The sequence below is a fragment of the Linepithema humile genome, chromosome 4 (genome assembly GCF_040581485.1).
Source record: "Linepithema humile isolate Giens D197 chromosome 4, Lhum_UNIL_v1.0, whole genome shotgun sequence".
NCBI classification, from domain to species: Eukaryota; Metazoa; Arthropoda; class Insecta; order Hymenoptera; family Formicidae; genus Linepithema; species Linepithema humile.
In genome coordinates, this window is record NC_090131.1 from 15,678,333 (window position 1) to 15,700,580 (window position 22,248).

Here is a 22,248-nt window from a genome sequence, read left to right on the forward strand (position 1 = left end):
TAATAACCATTCTTTTGGTGTGTACAAGATCTATACATAATTTTTTATTTTGACGCCGAATACTAGTAAAGCAGACGACTACGTGCGTAACATTATCACTTAGTTCAGTTCTATATATAATAAATTATATGAATAATAAATTACGATTATTTTTCTTTATTGGTAAAAAAAGCTTTTAAGTCAATAATATGACGTATTTTATTTTGAAAATTAACAATAACATAATTACCAATAAATTGAAAAAATACGTGTACTCACAAATATGAAAAATCATTCATGGTTGATGCGAATTATAGCACTGCACTGCACTAGACTTAATAATACACTGGACTAAAATATAGTTTCACTTTTTGTCACGTAAATTAAGATATACAAGAAAAATATACAGTTATACGCTTTGACACATAACAGCAATGATGCCAGAACGAGGTTCCGCAGTCAACAAACAAATGCATATACAGAAACTATCGATAGCGAAATCGAAATGTATTAAAATATTTATTTATACGGTAATAAAAAATTAAATGTACATATTGATTACATTTATGTACATTTATTAAAACATTTACAAACTAAGAAAATTTAAGCGTGTAATAATTTTGTACAATACATAATATTCTTAATGTTTAAAAGTACGCATTTATGTTTAATTTCTTTAACATGAAAAACGCAACGGTATTTGCTTAAATTAACTTGCCATAAACCGACATTAGATGATTTATAAGGATAGTTAAAAACATCTCTTGTATCATAATATAACGATCCTTTTAGTGATAATTTTTCTTGATTTAAAACATCATTTTTTAACGAATAAATTTTATCAATTTGTATGATATTGCCATTTTTTAGTTGTACAATGTTATTAGGAGATGTATTTGTAATAATCATTTTATTCCATGTTATACTTTTAAATATTATTTTTGTCATATGATTGCCTAAATATATTGATTTCTTTTTAACATAATCTGTAACTGATATAGATTGAACAATCTTTATATTAGTATTTAAATTAATTTCTTTTAAACGATTTGCAACTTGACTTAAAGGATTATTTGGTGTACGAACTAATTTTTTTAAAGTCATCAACAAATTTTTAAATGGAAATGCCGAAAATAATGTCAATGAACATCCCATATGAGTTACATCATCTGCTATATGAATTAAATTATGAAAATTAATACTTTGAATATGAGAACCATAAAATTTAGGCAACAAACGAAAAAATAATATTAATAATTTTTTTGCATTTTCTGCGTTTAATATTGCCAAATCATCACTACATAATAATCGACATGCTACATATAAAAGAGAAAAGTGCTTATATTTATCAGTTGGAAGAACATGACGAAGTACTAATATACCACTGTATAACAGAAAGAAACGAAATTGTGTCGCTTTTCAATTTTTTAAGTTACCAATATCAAAAGTTTTTCTTTGGAATTCTGAGGGAATTTGACCAGATAAACCATGGAGTAAATTGCTTAATAATAATCGATTTCGTGGCCCAATACCACTATTCTTAGGACCACCGAATACAATATTGTTTAATAAAGTTTTTGTAATACCAAGAAATAAAAGGTGCATTGAATCTAGAACAACTGATTTTACTGGATCAAATCCTGGAATTTTTAATAAAGGAGAAATTTCGTTATCAAGATGATGCTGAGGCTGCCTACGTTCTTTGAATGATTGTTCATTGCATTCTTCACAAGTAGTTCTCGAATATATGCGTTTATTTTTACCAACTGTTTTGCCTTTTACGTTCGCATGCATAAAATGCTACGTGAGATTTTACACATTTAATAAATGACCTAGCCGGTGTATCACATATAAAACCTAACACTTTAATATTATATATTTTATCTGACAATTTAATTTTATTGGTCATTAAACTTAATAGTTCTTCTATAAATTCATTTAAAAACTCCGTTGGCGATTTTGGTTTAGATTCACCGTGATATATAGCAACAACTTGCGGTTTGACAATGTATTTCTTATCATGTAACATAATCAATATAGGCCAAAATTGTTGTTTTAAATTTTTATAAATTTGTACACCGTCGATGTTAACAAAAATTTCAATTACATCTTTTACATATACTTTAGGATTTATCATCAATTTAAGAGCTTTTTCTAAACCAAAATAAATGTAAGTACCAAACGATCCATTAGCACTTAACATAAATTTAACAACATTTCTGGAATTTTTAGTTTGCAGAAATGTTGCAGCTGTTTTTGGAAATTCGTCATGTTCAGTTTTCAAAATACATAATAACTCAGATAACATTTTGTTATTGAGACATGCAACATTTTTAACAGACCAATCAAGTATCTTTTGTTTAAAAGAAATGTTTGGATCTAATTTTTCTAATTGTTCTTCGACTTCGTTGTCGTGACATAATTCTTCACTTGATGAAGATGATGTAATTTCATTATCAAAGATGCTAAAGAATTGAAGATTTTACTTATTTAATTAGAAAAATATATTTAATATTTAAAAATATTATTTATTATTATTATTATTTGTTTATTTATTTATTATTTATTATTCATTTATTTATTTTTTTAATAATAAATCCAAAAATTTCATCAAAATTAATCATTACGTTGTTAAAAAGTATAAATTGTATTAACAGATAATTTCAATATCATCATCAAATAATGATGAACAGATAATTTTATCATCAAATATGTAAAATATTTTAAATTCTAAATATGTGTGCAATTACTTGGTATTTCTATTATCATGAGATAACGCTAAAGAAGAAGGCAAAATTTGTGCACGTTGTTTTTCAACTTCACTTTCGGTCACCCAACATTGTCAGATTGTAACTGATTTTTTTGATTCTCGTTTTCATATATTTCATTATCATCCGATGATGACGATAACGATGATGATGATATAGTCTTTAGCTTCTTTAAATCTCGATATTTTTTGGTATAAAAGTACTTCCTTTTCAGCATTTTCTATTAAATTTTTACCACTGGACATAGCTGTAACTATGAGTTATAAAATTGATATAATTGCAATTAAAAAATTATTTTCCATAATACAAAAAAAAAGAGAGAATTTGACAACTAGTAAACATAATAAATAACAGAATTATCACTCACAATAACTGTTATTACTCCGTTTCTCGGCCAATTATTCAAGGTTCTCTTTTTTCGTAAAAAAATATAATTCTTTTTTACTAAGTTTATCCGTTTTGTTAATAACGCAATGGACTAGAATATAGTTTCACTTTCTGTCACATTAAAATATACAACGGTTATACTCTTTGACACTGCCTCCTATGATGTATACTAAGTATTCGATGTTCTTCTTTTGCCAATTTTAGTGCTAAAAAATTTATTGGCATTGTACCATTTCGGTACTGGCATTCAACGCTCTTCTTTTGCCAATTCCAGTACGGGCACAGTACCTTGAATTTACCGGCAGTATACCGTTTCGGTACTGTAATTTGACATTTCTTTTACTAATTTTTGTACAGGTATAGTACAAAAAAATCCACCGGCAATATATTATTTTGGTACTGGCATTCAACGCTCTTCTTTTGCCAATTCCTGTACGGGCACAGTACCTTGAATTTACCGGCAGTATACCGTCTCGGTACTTGACATTTGACATTTTTTTTTACTAATTTTTGTACAGATACAGTACCGCAAATTTACCGGCAGTATACCATTTCAGTACCATTACTCAATACTGATTTAGATAATGGATTAGTACTAAACCATTGTTATTTTAATACTGGTTTTGTACTATGCCAGTACCGAAACGTAAAACTCGTTTTTCGGTACTGGATCTGTATCTCGCCAGTATCTAATACTAGTCTGATGTATAAAATTCCCACATGGGATATAATATTAATTAAAGTGTACAAAATAAAATACTATAATGTTGTAGTTATTTAATACGTAATATATAATAACCACAGTTGCCATGTAATCATAAATATTATGCTAATAAAAACTATATTTACTGTAATATCTGTCATAACAAAAATAACAAAATTTGTTTTAAATGAATTTCATGTTTTATTTTAGTAATATTTACTGCTACTTTTAGTGTCATTGAAAATACTTTAGTAGAGCGACAGACTTTTGCGGAAACTCACACGTCAACGGATATGAGCAACATTATAATCAAACTGTTAAATATTTTGGTAGGCCACAAGCTTCCAGGAAGAAATAATATCATTATCCAAGTCAGTCGTGTCGACATTTAGTCGCTTATAATCATTAGTGTTTAGCAGTTGAACAATTGAAATCAGGGAATTGCTGAAAGTCTGTAACCCTTGTAGGCTTCAGAATTTTTAACAACTCTCAGGTAAGTGAGATAGTGCGTAAAACATTTTACCTTAAATGTTTAAAATACTGTATATATATTGTATATTTTGTATATTTTATTTTTTTAATAATAAAAAAAATTATTTTAGTAAATGTCTTTATAAATAAAATTTATATGCAAGATGTATTGATTTCAATGAATAACAAATATAATAATGTTATAACGCTTTTTCAGACGCGTGACGCAACTTGATTACAGAGCTTTTTGCTTTTAATTTCATAATCAACTGTTGCAAACATTCCATAATCGTACGCAGAATGTTTTCTGAAAATAATCTCGGCAAAGATTATTCTAGTATATCTGAACACGAACTAGGAATGCATGTTTGTAACAACGAAAGAGATCTTGACGAAAGTTTGCGAAACATGGCCGAAAATTTTATTTATTTCTACAGTATACGTTTAATGACGCTTCAATCACCTGTAAACATAAGTAGAATTCAAAAATTTCGAGATTTATGTAACGAAGATATTGTAGGCAGAGACTTTCGTATCAACGTTATAAAACAATTTTATTTCTTTTTTCACATGCAACATGCAATTGCAGATGCTTTGGAGACATTTTCAAATTGCAGAAAGTACAGTCTGCCAATTTTTATTATTGTGGGTCTTTTAGGAAACTGTTTGTCCGCTATTGTGCTCTTCCGTAAAAAGATGCGTTCTTTCTCGTCCAACATTTACTTGGGTGTATTAGCAATAAGCGACATCGCCTTCTCAATAATATTACTCATTGACTGGCTCATCTTAATGAATATAAAACCAAAAGAAAATTATTTGTATTGGTTAAAGTTTTTTATGGATTTTTGGAGTTTTTTTTCCGAGTTTTTAAGTGTGTGGCTTATAGTAGCTTTTACTATCGAGCGATATATGGTGACGAAGTATCCGCTTCTACGTCGATCCTGGTGCACTGTCAAACGAGCAAAAATCGTAGTGATAACGCTGATGGGACTAGCGATTTTACGTAGCATTCTACAAACTTTTTTTATTTTTGGGACCATGCATAATAGAGATGAAATGTATTTTAAAAAAGATATAAATATCTATGATGTATACAAACATTTAAAATTGGACAGTCAGAAAGGAGCTGCTCAGACAAGAAGAATTATGGATTCTATTATAATATTTACTTTACCTGTTCTCGTGATAGTAATCTGTAATACTCTGATAGGATACCACATTTACCAGCAAGATCGTGCTCGCAAAATGTTGATTACAGCGTCCGATTCTTCTAATGAGAGAACTCGGATTTCTAGTGATAAAAAGCTTCAGTATAAAATCACAAGAATGCTTATTCTTGTTTCGAGCATATTTGTAATTTTGAAATTACCTGCACATTACTTTGTTTACATTATTAGTTACGTACGTATCAATAATTCATATTAAAATAATACGTATCGATAATTTATATTAAAATAATAATAATCATATTTAGCAATTTATTTACTCTAAAAATGCATTCCGTATATGACAAAAAAATATTAATTAATTTTTCTCTTAAAATTGGAATTTTTTGAAATAATTTCTACTGTTTAATTTTTACATTATGAATAAAATTACACAATAGATTTCTTATATTAGATATCCGCATATGAAAATGGAAGCATTAAAATATAAGCATTGAAATATAAGTATTGATATGATATTATTAATAGTTATATAAAACAAAAATAAGAATAAAAATTTTTTCAGATATCTAATAATGGCATTGTGGTAGTCATGTCCATAATATTTGACTTATTAGACACAGCACATTACAGTATAAATTTTGTTCTCTACTGCGCAACAGGACAAACTTTTCGCAGAGAACTAATCCACATGTTTACAAAACGTACAAATATAAGGAACAACAGAAATAATGGAGATGTATAATTATAAGTAACAGTTTGTTTGATGTCCAATTATGCAGTCATAAGTAAAAGTAATACCATAATTAAATACGGTGTTCTATACCGAAAATAAAATCGATAAATTTACAAAATTAGATGTAAAAATTACCTTATAAATAATAGAAATTTACTAAATATATATTGTAAATTCACATAATTTCATAAATTTTATACTATTCACTTCGTATAAATCCTGTTTCCATTATTTACCATGTAATTCTTACATCTTTGTTGTATAAATTTATCGAATTTTTTGACATGTGCATATTTAAATTACATTAATCAAAAATTCTTATACTATTTTTGTTATAAGACTTTTATTTTTAAATGTATAAAAGTAAAAATAAGAAAATTTTTCTCAATTTTATAATACTTTGCATTTTGTTACAGCTTGCAAGTTTACGTCCTACCGCACTTCAAACAAAACATTGTGCTTATTTGTTAACAACGCACAACTGAAAGTTTCTCAAGAGAAGATAACACTCCTGATTGATACACGAGAGGTTATAATATACATTATATCTTTATATAAATATAGTTAACTGCAAATAGCTTAATAAAATAGTTAAACATTGTTGTATCAAAAGTGTTAAAAGTAAGTCAAAAGTAACAATTAAAACAATTTATGATACACAAATATGTAGGTAATATGTAAAATGTTTCAGCGCACCATAAAAAGAACAACAGATTTGTCAATTCTGTTAACAAATGTTAACCTATATAACTTAGAAAATATGTTGATTTTTAACTATTTGAAATAGGAAAATGAATACATCATTGATTGTAAAGCAATAATAATTTGTTATCATCAAAGTTACGTAAATGACATCTTTTTATTACAGGAATATTTTCTAAAATGACAAAAACGTGTTACTAACGAATTGTGTTCTACTTATATGTTATTATGTCACAAATATCCATATCAGCCAGTGTATTGATATACAAGTATGCAGATGTTTGATAATTTCACTTACTACACACGTGCATATTACTTGTTTATACAAAATGATAAACGCTTTTCTATATATAAGAAACGCTTTTAATCGGTTATTGTAATTTTTATTTTCTACATGTACATTTTGCTTCCTTTTATGTTCTGAACATTTTCGACTAATATATTTACAATTAGATTGACGATAAGTATTGAATTTATAATAGCTGTTGCAAATAATTGTCAAAAGGACAGAGCATTTTACTCAACTTATTTAGAATGCGCTAATAAATATTGTTCATTATTTAAACAAATATTAGTAATAAAGTTTTTCTAAAATAATAGTACGATATTGCGTACAAATGTATAAATCTCAATAAAACTAAATATGTAATATATAAATATATTTAAATATATCTAAATATATAAATATATAATATTAATTAAACTGTACAAAATAAAATATTTTAATGTTCTAGTTATTTGATACGTATTATATAACAACCACAGTTACCGGGTAATCATATATATTATGCTAATAAAAACTATGTTTATTATAATATCTTCCATAAAAAAAATGAAAAATTTCGTTATAATTAAAATTTATGTATTATTTTAGTAATATTTATTGCAACTTTTAATGTTATTATCAATACTTAAGTAGAACGATATGCTTCTGTAGAAATTTACATGTCAACGTATATAAGAAACTTTACAGTCAAAATATTAATCATTTTGGTAAGCCGCTAACTTCCAGGAAGAAATAATACCGTCATCCAAGTCAGTCGTTTCGACATTCAGTCGCTTACAATCGTTACTGTTTAGCAGTTGAACAATTAAAATCGGGGAATTGCTGAGAGTTTGTAACCCCCGTATTCATAGACTTCAGAATTATTAACAATTCTCTGGTAAGTGAGATAGTGCGTAAGACATTTTACTTTAAATGTTTAAAATACTGTATCTATATTGTATATTTTATACTTTTAATAATAAAAAAAATTATTTTAGTAAATGTATTCATAAATAAAATTTATATGCAAGATTCATTGGTTTCAATGAATAACATGTATAATAATGTTATAACGCTTTTTCAGATGCGTGATGCAACTTGATTATACCGCTCTTTGCTTTTCATCTAATAAACAACTGTTGCAAACAATCATAACGCAACAATGTTTTTTGAAAATAATCTCGGTAAAGATTATTCTAGCATATCTAAACACTAACTACGATTACGTGTTTGTAATAACGATAGAGATTTTGACGGAAGTTTACGAGGCTTTGCTCAATATTATATCTACGATTATATCAGCAGAAGCCGTACCATGATGCCTTATTTACTTGTAAATATAAGTAGAATTATAAAATTTAAAGATTTATGTAACGAAGATATAGTAGGCAGACATTTTCCAATCACTTACGTCATAAATAAATTGTATTCCTTTCGTTACATGCTTCATGTAATTGCAGATAGTGTGGAAACCTATATAAATTTCAGAAAGTACAGTCTGCCGATATTTATCATTCTAGGTCTTTTAGGAAATTGTTTGTCTGCCAGTGTGCTGTTACGAGCGTATAGCTACGTAATAGATTATTTAGAATAAGTCGGGACACGTTTGTGGAAAAAGTCTTTATTCGGTGTTGCTGGTTTGAGCTTTGATCGAGAACTGAACTGGCGAGAATGATCTTCGTTTAAGATGCTGTAGGAAAATCGTAGCGGCGGAATGTTTATTAGAAGAAGGCGGTTTTGTCAAAGGGAAAATATGCGTTAGGCATAGGGACAGTGTTAATGTTTATTGCAGTTATCAAAGGGTCATGTGTTTAGGATCAATAAGGAGTAAAGATAAAAAAGGTTCAAAGGTTCGAATAAAAAGAGTAATCTAAGAAACTATAAGTTGCGGCACGTAACATCTCCCCCCTTAGGAATGAAGATCTTTCTCGAAGTAGAAAAATACATTTAAGATCTTATTTCTAAATTAACGCAATAACTTAATCTAGTATTACAATGATCAGAAAAATTAATATTCAACAATGTTCTAACAATGAGGTATAACGTAGTCTTATACTCTAACATACACATATATAGGTTCTTATACTATGACATTAATTCGCAATGTTAAATTTTCTTAAAACGATACAATAGTCGTGTTTTGTCTTACACGCGTTCAAGTCTTGACAATCGATTATTACGAGAGCGAGAACGTCGGATCTCGTTATTTGTTCCATGTCCCTCTCTTTCGATACGAAGGGATTCTTCGCTGTCGGTCGGTACCGATATAAAGGTAACTTTGCGTTGCGTAGCTGTCGGATGAGCACTGCAAGTGGTTATATTATTATTAAAACAGTTGTTAAAATACTGAACGCAACCTTCTTTAGGTATACAGCATAATTTAAAAATATGAACAAACTTACTAATCAATGAACATTTTACCGTTATATAGATAATAACTAATCCTATCATAGTATATAATATATAATAAAATCAACTCAAGGTCTTTTTATATAAGGTTTTAGTTTGGTGATGTTTGCCTATCTCATTTGCTTCTTTATATAATTCGTCCAAACTAGAACTAGCTGTTTTTAACAAATTAATATCTAAGTGAGGTGTTTTACCAATGTTTAACAATTGAAGCTCTGAAATATTAACATTATTTTTCTTGATATCTTCGCATAGTTTGTTTGTACTAAGATTAACGTTAGGAATAAAATCTTTATCAATGGTATCGATTATGCTTATAGTTTGGGTATGTAATAAAACATTATCCGAAATGGCATCACATTCCGGGAATAGTTTAACTAAACCAGTTAAAAGTAGTTGTGTTTGACGCGGCTTGTCGTCTTTACATAAAATGTGAAGGGTCTCCTCCCGCGGCGCAGTATAAAGCCACGAGTTCGCAGATTGTAATTGATACCAGACAGTATTATGAATTTTCATTACACGGATATCGCATTCTTTCAATATATTTTCTAATCTAGCGGATTTCAGTAGTTCCGATTCGCAAGTATGGATGGTCGAAATCTGGTACAATAGGTCCGTCGTATTGATCAGACAATTTTTTACTGCCTGTTCTGACCGTTTCGTGTAATACATAAACGTATTCTCTCGGATCTAAAACTAATGGTTTCATTTTCTTATCGTAATATTCTTTCGCTGACTCTTTAGCCTTTTGTAAATTATTCTTAGCGTTTTTTCTTAGGTAATTCAATTTATTCGTTAAATCTACGAGAAATTCCTCATGAGTGATTCCTTGTCTCGGTTCTACAAGTACGGAAGGAAGTCGCGGTTTTCGTCCAAATACTAGTTCGTACGGAGATATTTTTGTTCCTTCGTGATAAGCGGTATTATAAGAGAACATAGCGGCATCTAGAAATGAATCCCAATTATTTTGATTTTGATTAATATATGGTTTTAGATATTCAGCTAATACGTGATGTGAGCGCTCTAATGCTCCATTTGACTGAGGGTGGTAAACGCTTGTTTTTACCTGTTTGATTTCAAAGATCTTTGCAATTCCTTTCATTAACTCTCCTGAAATGTTAGTACCTTGATCGGACAACAATTCTTTAGGTGAACCATAGGTATAAATATATTTATTGACGATTTTATCAGCTATGGTCATACTGTTTGTGTCTAGCAATGGATAAGCCATGCAGAATTTCGTTAATTGATCCTGTGTGGTTAAGATGTATTTATGTCCTTCCTCTGTTTCCGGCAAAGGACCCACAATGTCGATCGCTACCTTTTCAAATGCCTCACTTGGAGTGTCAGTAATTAACATGGGTGCTCTTGTTTTTACTCTAACTAATTTTCGTTTTTGACAATCATGGCAAGCTTTTATATAATTTTTTACGTCTTGTTTTATACCATCCCATGAGTAATATTGTTGTATTTGTTTTAAAGTTTTTGTTACGCCTTTGTGACCTCCGATCGCTGAATTATGTAGTTCTGTTAAAATATTTTGTTTTATTATTGGATCAACAACTTCTTGTGTTAACGATTCTAATAGATATACTTTAATTGGTGTATCTTTAAATATATATTTTATCATTTGAGTTATTTTTATTTTATTGTTAGCGTCTCCTATAGGTGCTATCGAAATTATCGTTTGGCTATGTGCAATTACATATTCTTTTAGTTTAATTAAGCAATTAAAAATATCTTCCATATTTATTGGGGTATTTTTATTTTCGCGTGTAACGAGATTTATTTCAGTTAGATGCTTCTTTTTCTTAATTTTAATATTTCCCGGTGCGAGCGTTATGTCTTCTGCTTTATTACCGTTTTTAGAAAGAGAAATTTTAATTTTAGAAGAAGAGTTTATTTCTTTCACTAAAAGACCTTTTATGCTACCTGAAGTTTGAGGGATTATATTATCTGTTTCCCACAATGAATCGTTTAGTGCATGTTGTAAAAATAGGCTATAGCTCAAATTCGTCGCTACTACCTGAAGCTTGTATCTGAAAGGCCATTATTTGCGGATTTCTAGAGAGTGCATCTGCGTTTGTATTTAGTTTTCCTTCTTTGTATACGACTTTATAATTATATTCTTCTAATTTTAATCGCCAGCGCATTAGTCGGGATGATGGATCTTTAACATTAAAGAGCCAAGTTAACGGCTTGTGATCCGTGATAATTTTGAATGGTTTACCGTACAAGTAAGGTCGAAAATGTTTCACTGCCCAGACAATAGCTAAAAGTTCTTTTTCCGTTGTGTCGTAATTTCTTTCTGCTTTATTTAATGTTCGTGAAGCGTAACCAATGGGAAGATCGCTGCCTATTTCGCCTTGTGATAAGATTGCACCGATTCCTTCATCGCTTGCATCAGTGGTTAATAAAAATTCTTTATCAAAATCTGGATATTGTAAAATAGGTTCTCTCGATAGTAACTGTTTTAATTTTTCATAATTAATTTGTTGCCTCATTTCCCATTTAAATGGTACATTTTTTCTGAGGAGTGAAGTAAATGGTTCTGTAATTTTGCTGAAATTTTTAATAAACCTACGATAGTACCCTACAAGTCCTAAAAATTGTTTTATTTGTTTATGATTTTTAGGAACGGAATATTGCTCGATTGCTTTTATTTTTTCTGGGTTAGGTTTAACTCCCTTATCTGATATTATATGACCTAAATATGTTAATTCGCGCTTGAAAAATTCACACTTGTCTGGCAGTAAGCTAAGACCAGTTTCTTTGTTTCGTTCGAAAATTTGGTGTAATTTTTGTTTATGTTCTTCTAAAGTTTGTGCGTATATAACGATATCGTCTAAATAAACAAAGCAAACATTTCCTTGTAGTCCGGTTAAAACGTTATCCATCAGGCGTTGAAACGTCGCGGGGGCGTTCTTTAAACCGAATGGCATTTTTTTATACTCGAAATGACCGTTAGGCGTGTTAAAGGCTGTTTTTACGGTGTCTTGCGGATCCATGGGAATTTGATGAAAGCCTGAGGCTAAATCGAAACACGAAAAATACTTAGCTTTGCCTAATTGATCTAAGATATCTGATATGTTAGGTAAAGGGTATGCATCTCCGACTGTTTTTTCATTTAGTTTACGGAAGTCTATTACTAACCGCCATCGTTTGTTGCCATCAACGTCGGGTTTTTTTGGTACTACCCATAACGGTGAGTTATACGGTGAAACAGACGGTTGAATAATATCCTGATCTAATAATTTATTTACCTGATTTTTAATTTCGTTTTTATGGATCGGTGGATATCTATATTGTTTTACGTTTATAGGGATGTTATCTGTCGTATTTATAGAGTGTGTAATTCTATTAGTACCTTTTAATTGATCTCCCGGTAAATAGAATATATCATTAAAATTTTCGATTATAGGTTGTATTGACTGTTTTTCTTCTTCATTTAAATGATCTAATCTTAAATTCTGTTTTAATAATTTTAATCTTTTTGTTACATTATTTGAGATTATCGAGTCTATCTTATATGTAGGGCTGTCCCTCGGGCTCGTGGTAATATCCACTGGCTCTACATCGATCTCAGGTAACTCTAGTTCTACTTCTTTTTCAGTCGTGTTTGTCACGTATGTATACGTTTCTCCCGCGTAATTCACTTTTACTATGCTATTCATTAGAAAAACACCACGTTCTAACTCTTTGTGATCTATGAATGCATTATCAATGTTATAATGTTTCGTTTGTAACATCACAGGGCAAATACTTCTATTCGGTAACGTTATTCGATTACTAAATTCTAATGGGTATCTTTGATTATTGCTAATTGTTACCGTTCGCGTTTTGAAGTCAATTTTCGCGTTTTCTTGACGCAGATATGTAGAACCTATAATTCCTTGTTCCTTCAAAGGGAATTTACTGGGCACTACATGAAATTCGTGAACTCCCGTATTTGAATGTAAGTATGCAGTTCCGAGAGTTTGTTGCTTTTCTTCGGTTATGCCTTGGATCTCTACTTTTTCATCGACATACACAAGTGTATCGCGCTCTAATGCGTTAGCTTTAATGATGTTAATATCAGCGCCTGTATCTAACAAGAATCTGTCTCCTGAATTTCTAAGTTCTTCGAATGGGATTGATATAAGATTCCTTGAGGTTGTTCTGATTGTATATGTTCTTGCTCTTGTTCTAGTGATTGAATCGGATGTGCGCGACTCGATATTTGGCCTTGACGTTGCGTGCTTTTCGCTTGGCCATGGTAGTTTAAATGTGAATTATTAGTTCAATTATTAAGTAGGTTGTTAGATAAATTATTATTACGTTGATAATTTGATTGATTATATTGATTGGGTTGGTTAAACCGGTTGGATTGATAGTTAGTGTTAGAAGAATTTTGGTTACTGTTAAATCTGCTTCCGTTCGGGTTATTATTCCGCGAAAAATTTTGCTCGCGTCTGACGTTATTATATTGGTTATTTTGTCAAGAATTTTGATTTTCACGAGAGGCATTTTGTGAATCGTAACGTTTTTTCCTACATTTGTTTTCAGTGTGTCCTATTTTCCTGCAATAATTACAAGTTATTCGCGATGTATCGTTGAATCTATTTTGTCTAAATCTTTCTGAATGATAATTAGATGTTGTAATGTACCTAGTTGCACTTTCTATTGCGTCTTCTAACGTGTTAAATTTTTGTGATAAAAGAAGTTGTGCCGTTTGATTGTGTAATCCGCCTAAGAAATAAGTAATTAATTTATTCGTTGCAAAGATTCTTAGTCCTGCTCTTGCTGTTGGATCAGGGTAATTAGAAATTGCAAGGATCATTTCGAAATTTAATTTTCTGGTTCTAGTAGCATAATCTTCAATGGATTCATTTCTTTTTTGCTGAAGTTTATTAATTTCCACTTCCCAATGGTCAAAACTTTTGGAATTTCCGAATTCCTTTTCTAATGCTTTGCATAAATCATCAAGATTATTTATTGTATAGATTGTTCTCACTAACGCGGCATCTCCTGTTAATTTAACTTGTAAGACCGATCTAAAGAAAAATAACCTATCGTCTGGCTCGACTAAATTATTAACTCCTTTACAATCTGCTGTAAATTGCGTCACTGGAATATTTGTTCCATTAAAAACAGGTATGAGCGATAAACTATTACGGACGGGAAAATAGCTACTGTTACTCGTCGAGGATCTTCGACTTTCTAGATTTGTGCCAAAATGATCTACGCCTTGCGCTGACTCTACCGTTTCTGTTCGATCGTTCATATTGATTGTTTCTAAATTTGAGATTACGTGATTATGTTTAGAATTATTATCGCTAATATAACTAATCGACGAACTACTTTCCAAACTGTCTGTATTATAATGCGCTTTAGTGTCTCTAAAGTTTACAAAATTCATAGACTTACAAAAGTACGATGCGCAGCATATCTATGACAAGATGGTTTCACGCCGCTGGTAGATATAGATGAATTGATGATGATGACGTTGATGAGATGATGATGAAGGTTGACCTTTTTTCGTGCTGGCCGTCCACGGAGTCTCGTTGTTGCTGTCCTTTTCCTTCGTTAGCTGCTGTGCTCGTTCAGGAGCGTCCTGATGTCTTTTTCCTCGGGGTAGGTTGTAAACTACACGTCGTGGTTTTATCGGCTAACAGACAGGATCTCAACAGATTGATCGAAATGTGCTCCTGTTAATTTCGTCAGGATAGCACCAAGTTATGATTGACCTCGGTTCTTCTACTTGATAGTCTTGCTTGGCTACGAAATTTTCTCGAATTCCGGGTCTCTAACTTTCTTTCACTTGATATTAATTAACAGCAATCATAGTAAAATTATAGTAAAAATTTCCGCACTTTTACACACAAACAATCTCACCGCTGCCACCAATTGTTACGAGCGTATAGCTACGTAATAGATTATTTAGAATAAGTCGGGACACGTTTGTGGAAAAAGTCTTTATTCGGTGTTGCTGGTTTGAGCTTTGATCGAGAACTGAACTGGCGAGAATGATCTTCGTTTAAGGTGCTGTAGGAAAATCCTAGCAGCGGAATGTTTATTGGAAGAAGGCAATTTTGTCAAAGGGAAATTATGCGTTAGGCATAGGGACAGTGTTAATGTTTATTGCAGTTATCGAAGGGTCATGTGTTTAGGATCAATAAGGAGTAAAGATAAAAAAAGGTTCAAAGGTTCGAATAAAAAGAGTAATCTAAGAAACTATAAGTTGCGGCACGTAACAGTGCTCTTCCGTAAAAAGATGCGTTCTTTCTTGTCCAACATCTACTTGGGCGTGCTAGCAATATGCGACATCGCTTATTCGATAATATTACTCATCGAATGGCTCGTTTTAATAAATATCTATCTAGATAAAAATTATTTGTTTTGGTTATATTTTTTGGTGGACATTCTGACTTTCTTTTCCGAGTTCATGAGTGTGTGGCTTGTAGTAGTCTTTACAATCGAGCGATATATAGTGACAAAGTATCCGCTTCTACGTCGAGCTTGGTGCACTGTCAAACGAGCAAAAATCGTAGTAATTACACTGATTGGACTAGCGATTTTATATACCATTCTACATGTTTTTTTATTTATTGGGATCAAGTATTATTTAGATAAAGTATCATATTTTGAAAAAAAAAGAATGAATGTCTATGATATATACAAACATATAAAATTTGAAAGGCAAACAGAAGTTAGAAAGATAAGGACCGTTATAGATTCTATTACACTATTTACTCTACCTGCTCTCGTGATAGTAATCTGCAATACTCTGATAGGATATCACATTTACCAACAAAATCGTGTTCGCAAAATGTTGATTACAGCGTCCGATTCTTCTAATGAGAGAACTCAGATTTCTAGTGACAAAATGCATAAGATCACAAGAATGCTTATTCTTGTTTCGAGCATATTTGTAATCTTGAAATCACCTGAACATTACATTGATTACATTAGTAGTTACGTACGTATAAATAATTTATACTAAAAAAATACCGTCTATAATATACAGTTTATTTTCTCTAAAAATGCGTTCTGTATATGACAAAATAATATTAATTATTTTTTCTTTTAAAGTTGGAATTTTTTAAAATAATTTATACTGTTTAATTTTTACATTATGAATGAAATTATACAATAGTTTTTTTATAGATATCCTAGTAGATATCTTTGTAAGAAAATGGATGCATTGAAATATGTTATTATTAATGGCTAAATAAAACAAAAATAACAATAATAATTTTTTCAGATACCTAAATATGTCAATTTGTTTGTTATGTCCATAATATTTAAGTTATTAGACACAGCACATTACAGTATAAATTTTGTTCTTTACTGCGCAACGGGATAAACTTTTCGCAGAGAACTAATCCACATGTTTACAAAACGTAAAAATGTAAGAAAAACCAGAAATAACATGGAGATGAACAATTATAAGTAACAGTATGATTAATGTCCAATTATGCAGTCATAATAAGGTAATACTATAATTAAATACGGCGTTCTATACTGAAAATATAATCGATAAATTTACAAAATTAAATGTAAAATTTACATGATAAATAACAGAAATTTACTAAATATATATTGTAAATTCACATAATTTTATAAATTTTGTACTATTTACTTAGTATATTTTCATTATTTATTATGAAATGTTTACGTCAATGTTGTGTAAATTTGTCGAATTTTTGGACAGTGTGCATACTTATATTACATTAATCAAATATTTGTTTACTATCTTTGTTATATGATTTTTATAATTAATTGTATAAAAGCAAAAATAAACTAATTTATTCTTATTTTGATAATACTTTGCATTTTGTTACAGTTTGCAAGTTTACGTTCAATCGCACTTCAAACAAAACATTGTATTTGTTAACATCGCACAACTGAAAGTTTTTCAAGGGAAGCTAACACTTCTGATTGATACGCGAGAGGTTATCATATACATTATAACTTTATATAAATATAGTTAATTGCAAATAGCTTAATAAAATAGTTAAACATTGTTGTATCAAAAGTGTTAAAAGTAAGTTAAAAGTAACAATTAAAAAAAATTTATAATACACAAATATGTAGGTAATATGTAGAATGTTTCAGCGCACCATAAAGAGAACGACAGATTTATCAATTCTGTTAATAAATATTAATCTATATAACTTAGAAAAAATGTTGATTTTTAATTATTTGAAATAGGAAAATTATCACACCATTGATTGTAAAGCAAAAACAATTTGTTATCATCAAAGTTACGTAAATGACATCTATTCATTACAGGAATATTTTCTAAAATGACAGAAACGTGTTACTAACAAATTGCGTTCTACTTATATGCAGGGTTGGGAAGTAACTCGTTACTTGTAACGAAGTTACAGTTACAGTTATTTTTTTTTGGTAACTATAACTTAACTTTGTTTTTTTTTTTCTTCATCTATAACTGTAACTTAACTTAGTTACATGTTTATGGTAACTAGTAACTAATTTAACAGTTACTTTGATATTCTATATACGGTTGTATTAATTGCAAGAATTAGGGCCTATCCAGACAAACTTGCATAGTTGTATAAACATATGCATAAGGAAAGAAACAAAATTGTCATATTTAGTGTAGATTCGATATTTGTTAAATAAATAGACGGATAACCGTATAGATATTAATTATGAAATTCAACAGAAATAAACAAATTTTCATTTAAAGAATGCACTGCCACCAAGTAATAAATTATCTTTGAGGATAATTATCACATAAGCATAACATTGGGACTTTAAGAAGAACTGAAACATTAGTCTACGATTTTTCGGAAAGTTACGACTGTTTGTGTGAAATTCGTGAATTTTTAAACTGAAAAATCTTAATCCTATAATTTTTATTATATTACTTTTTATTATATTATATTAATTTTTTATTATTTTTATTATTATACACTTAGAATAATTTATTTTAAATTATTAATTAATTTAATATTTTAAATGTATTTTTATTTTAAGTTTAAAACAATTGTGATTTATTACATATAAAATAATACAACATAAAATTAAGTACCTATGTAGTATATAATAAGTTAATAAATCTTGAAATGTAAGATTCGTATATTTAAAATAGTAGTGCACATTTATTGCAAAAAAGTAACTAAAAAGTAACGACTCGTTACTTTTTGAGTAACTATAACTGTAACGTGTTTTTTTTTAGAATCGGTAACTTGTAACTGTAACTAGTTGTTCTTCAATGAAAAGAACTGTAACTTTAACTAGATACTTTTACAAAATTACTTTCCCAACCCTGCTTATATCTTATTATGTCAAAATATTTATATCAGCTAGTGTATTAATATACTTACAAGTGTGCACATGTTTGATAATTTCACATATTATACACGTGCAATATACATGTTTATACAAAATGATAAATGCTTTTCTATATATAAGAAACGCTTTTAAACAGGTATTGCAATTTTTATTTATTACATGTAAATTTTGCTTAAAAATACATTTTGATAAAAATTGAATTTATAATTGCCATTGCAAACAGTTGTCAGAAGAAGAGAGCAATTTCATCAATTTATTTAGAATGTACTAATTTAGTATTGTTCATTATTCAAACAAATATTAGTAATAAAGTTTTCCTAAAACAGTAGTACGGTATTGTGCATACAAATGTAAAATCTCAAAAAAACTAAATATATAATATTAATTAAACTGTACAAAATAAAATATTTTAATGTTTTAGTTATTCAATACGTATTATAACAACCACAGTTATGTATAACAACCACAGTTGCCAGATAATCATAAATATTATGCTAATAAAAAACTATGTTTACTGTAATATCTTTTATGAGAAAAATAAAGAATTTTGTTATAAATAAATTTTATGTATTAATTTAATAATATTTAATGCTTTTTTAATAATATTATTAATACCTTCAAACAGTGATAGGTTCCTGCAGAAACTCACATTTCAACGGATATGGACAACGTTATAGTCAAAATGTTAATCATTTTGGTATGCCGCAAACTTCCAGGAAGAAATAATACCGTCATCCAAGTCAGTCGTCTCGACATTCAGTTTGTTGCAATCGTCAGTGGTTAGCAGTTCAATGATTGTAATCTGGGAATTGCTGAGAGTTTGTAACGCCCGTATTCATAGACTTTAGAATTAGTAACGATTCTCTGGTAAGTGAGATAGTCCGTAAGACATTTTACTTTAAATGTTTAAAATATTGTATATATTTTATATATTTTGTTTATTTTATTCTTTTAATAATAAAAAAAAATTATTTTAATAAATATATTAATAAATAAAATTTATATGCAAGATTAATTGATTTCAATAAATATAACATACATTATAATTACAACGCTTTTTCAGACGCGTGACGCAACTTGATTATACCTTTTTGCTTTTCGTTTACATCTCACAATCAATTGTTGCACACAATCCACAATCATACGCAAGGATGTTTTCTGAAAATAATCTTGGCAAAGATTATTCCAGCATATCTAAACACGAACTACTATTGCATGTTTGTAACAACGAAAGAGATCTTGACAAAAGTTTGCGAAACATGGCCGAAGATTTTATTTATTTCTACAATATACGTTTCATGACGCTTCAGTCACCTGTGAACATAAGTAGAATTGAAAAGTTCCGAGATTTATGTAACGAAGATATTGTAGGCAGTTATTTTCCAATCACTGACGTCATATATGAATTTGATTCTTATTCTAAGCTTAATTATGCACTGGAAAATACTTTTGAGACCTCTATAAGTTTCAGAAAGTACATTATGCTGATTTTTATTATTCTGGGTCTTTTAGGAAACTGCTTGTCTGCCAGTGTGCTCTTCCGTAAAAAGATGCGTTCTTTCTCGTCCAATATCTACTTGAGCGTGCTAGCAATATGCGACATGGCTTATTTGATAATATTACTCATTTATTGGTTCATTTTAATAGATATAGAATCAATGAATAACGCATACTTTGTATGGTTAATTTACTTGAAACAGTTTTCGAAATTCTTTTCCGAGTTCTTGAGCGTGTGGCTTATAGTAGCCTTTACCATCGAGCGATATATTGTAACGAAGTATCCGCTTCTGCGTCGATCATGGTGCACTGTCAAACGAGCAAAAATTGTAGTAATCACGCTGATGGGACTAGCGATTTTGTTCGACATTCTTTTTATTTGGACCATGACTTATTCGAATGAAATATTAAAAACAAAAAATATAAGTAGCTATGATTTATACAAACATCTAAATTTGGACATTCAAAAAAGCGCTGCACTTAAAAATATGATTATGAATTCTATTATGATATTTACTTTACCTGCACTCGTGATAGTCATCTGCAATACTCTCATAGGATATCACATTTACAAGCAAAATCGTATTCGCAAAATGTTGATTACAGCGTCCGATTCTGCTACTGACAATGAGAGAACTCAGATTTCTAGTGACAAAATGCTTCAGTATAAGATCACAAGAATGCTTATTCTTGTTTCAAGCATATTTGTAATCTTGAAATTACCTGTGCATTACTTTTTCTACATTACTCGTTACGTACGTATCAATAATTTATATTAAATAACGACTATAATATATAGTCTTTTTACTTTAAAATTGCATTTTGTATGTGACAAAAAAACATTAATTAATATTTCTCTTAAAATTTGAATTTTTTAAAATATTGTACTTTTAATAATTTGTACTGTTTAATTTTTACATTATGAATGAAATTATACAATAATTTATTAAATCTCCGCTTAAAAAAATGGATGCATTGTAATACGATATGTTATTATTAATGGCTATATAAAACAAAAATAAAAATAATAATTTTTCAGATACCTAAATATAACGTTTCGTTAGTTATGGTCGCAATATTTGACTTATTGGACGCAGCACATTACAGTATAAATTTTGTTCTCTACTGCGCAACGGGACAAACTTTTCGCAGAGAACTAATCCACATGTTTACAAAATGTACAAATATAAGAAAAAACAGAAATCATGGAGATGAATAATTATAAGTAACAGTATGTTTGATGACAAATTATGCAGTCTTAATAAGATAATACCATAATTAAACACAATGTTCTATACTGAAAATAAAATCGATAAATTTACAAAGTCAGATGTAAAAATTACTTGATAAATAACAGAAATTTACTAAATATATATTGTAAATTTAAATAATTTTATAAATTTTATACTATTCACTAATTACATCCTGTTTCCATTAATCATTATGTAATTCTTACATCTTCGTTGTGTAAATTTATCGAATTTTTTGACATGTGCATACTTATAAGTATTACATTAATTAAAAATTTTTATACTATTTTTGTTATAAGACTTTTATTATTAAATGTATGAAAGCAAAAATAAGAAAATTTGTTTATAATTTTATAATACTTTGCATTTTGTTACAGGTTGCAAGTTTACGTCCTACCGCACTTCAAACAAAACATTGTGCTTATTTGTTAACAACGCACAACTGAAAGTTTCTCAAGAGAAGATAACACTCCTGATTGATACACGAGAGGTTATAATATACATTATATCTTTATATAAATATAGTTAACTGCAAATAGCTTAATAAAATAGTTAAACATTGTTGTATCAAAAGTGTTAAAAGTAAGTCAAAAGTAACAATGAAAAAAATTT

The 22,248-nt window shown here is 29.2% G+C and overlaps 2 long non-coding RNA genes across 3 annotated transcripts; both read left to right on the forward strand.

Moving 5' to 3' along the window:
- Window positions 1-4,170: 4,170 nt before the first annotated feature.
- LOC105680179 (uncharacterized) lies at window positions 4,171-8,646 on the forward strand. Of its 2 annotated transcripts, XR_010889760.1 has the most exons (5): window positions 4,171-4,330; window positions 4,526-5,709; window positions 6,040-6,268; window positions 6,627-8,075; window positions 8,262-8,646. It is a non-coding gene; the product is annotated as an uncharacterized lncRNA (long non-coding RNA). The 2 variants fall into 2 exon arrangements; XR_010889759.1 differs by lacking the exon at window positions 8,262-8,646 and having other exon boundaries at window positions 6,627-8,209.
- Window positions 8,647-13,126: 4,480 nt separating this feature from the next.
- Window positions 13,127-22,229, forward strand: LOC105680177 (uncharacterized). Its single transcript, XR_010889766.1, has 4 exons — window positions 13,127-19,756; window positions 19,953-21,141; window positions 21,426-21,617; window positions 22,014-22,229. It is a non-coding gene; the product is annotated as an uncharacterized lncRNA (long non-coding RNA).
- Window positions 22,230-22,248: the final 19 nt, after the last annotated feature.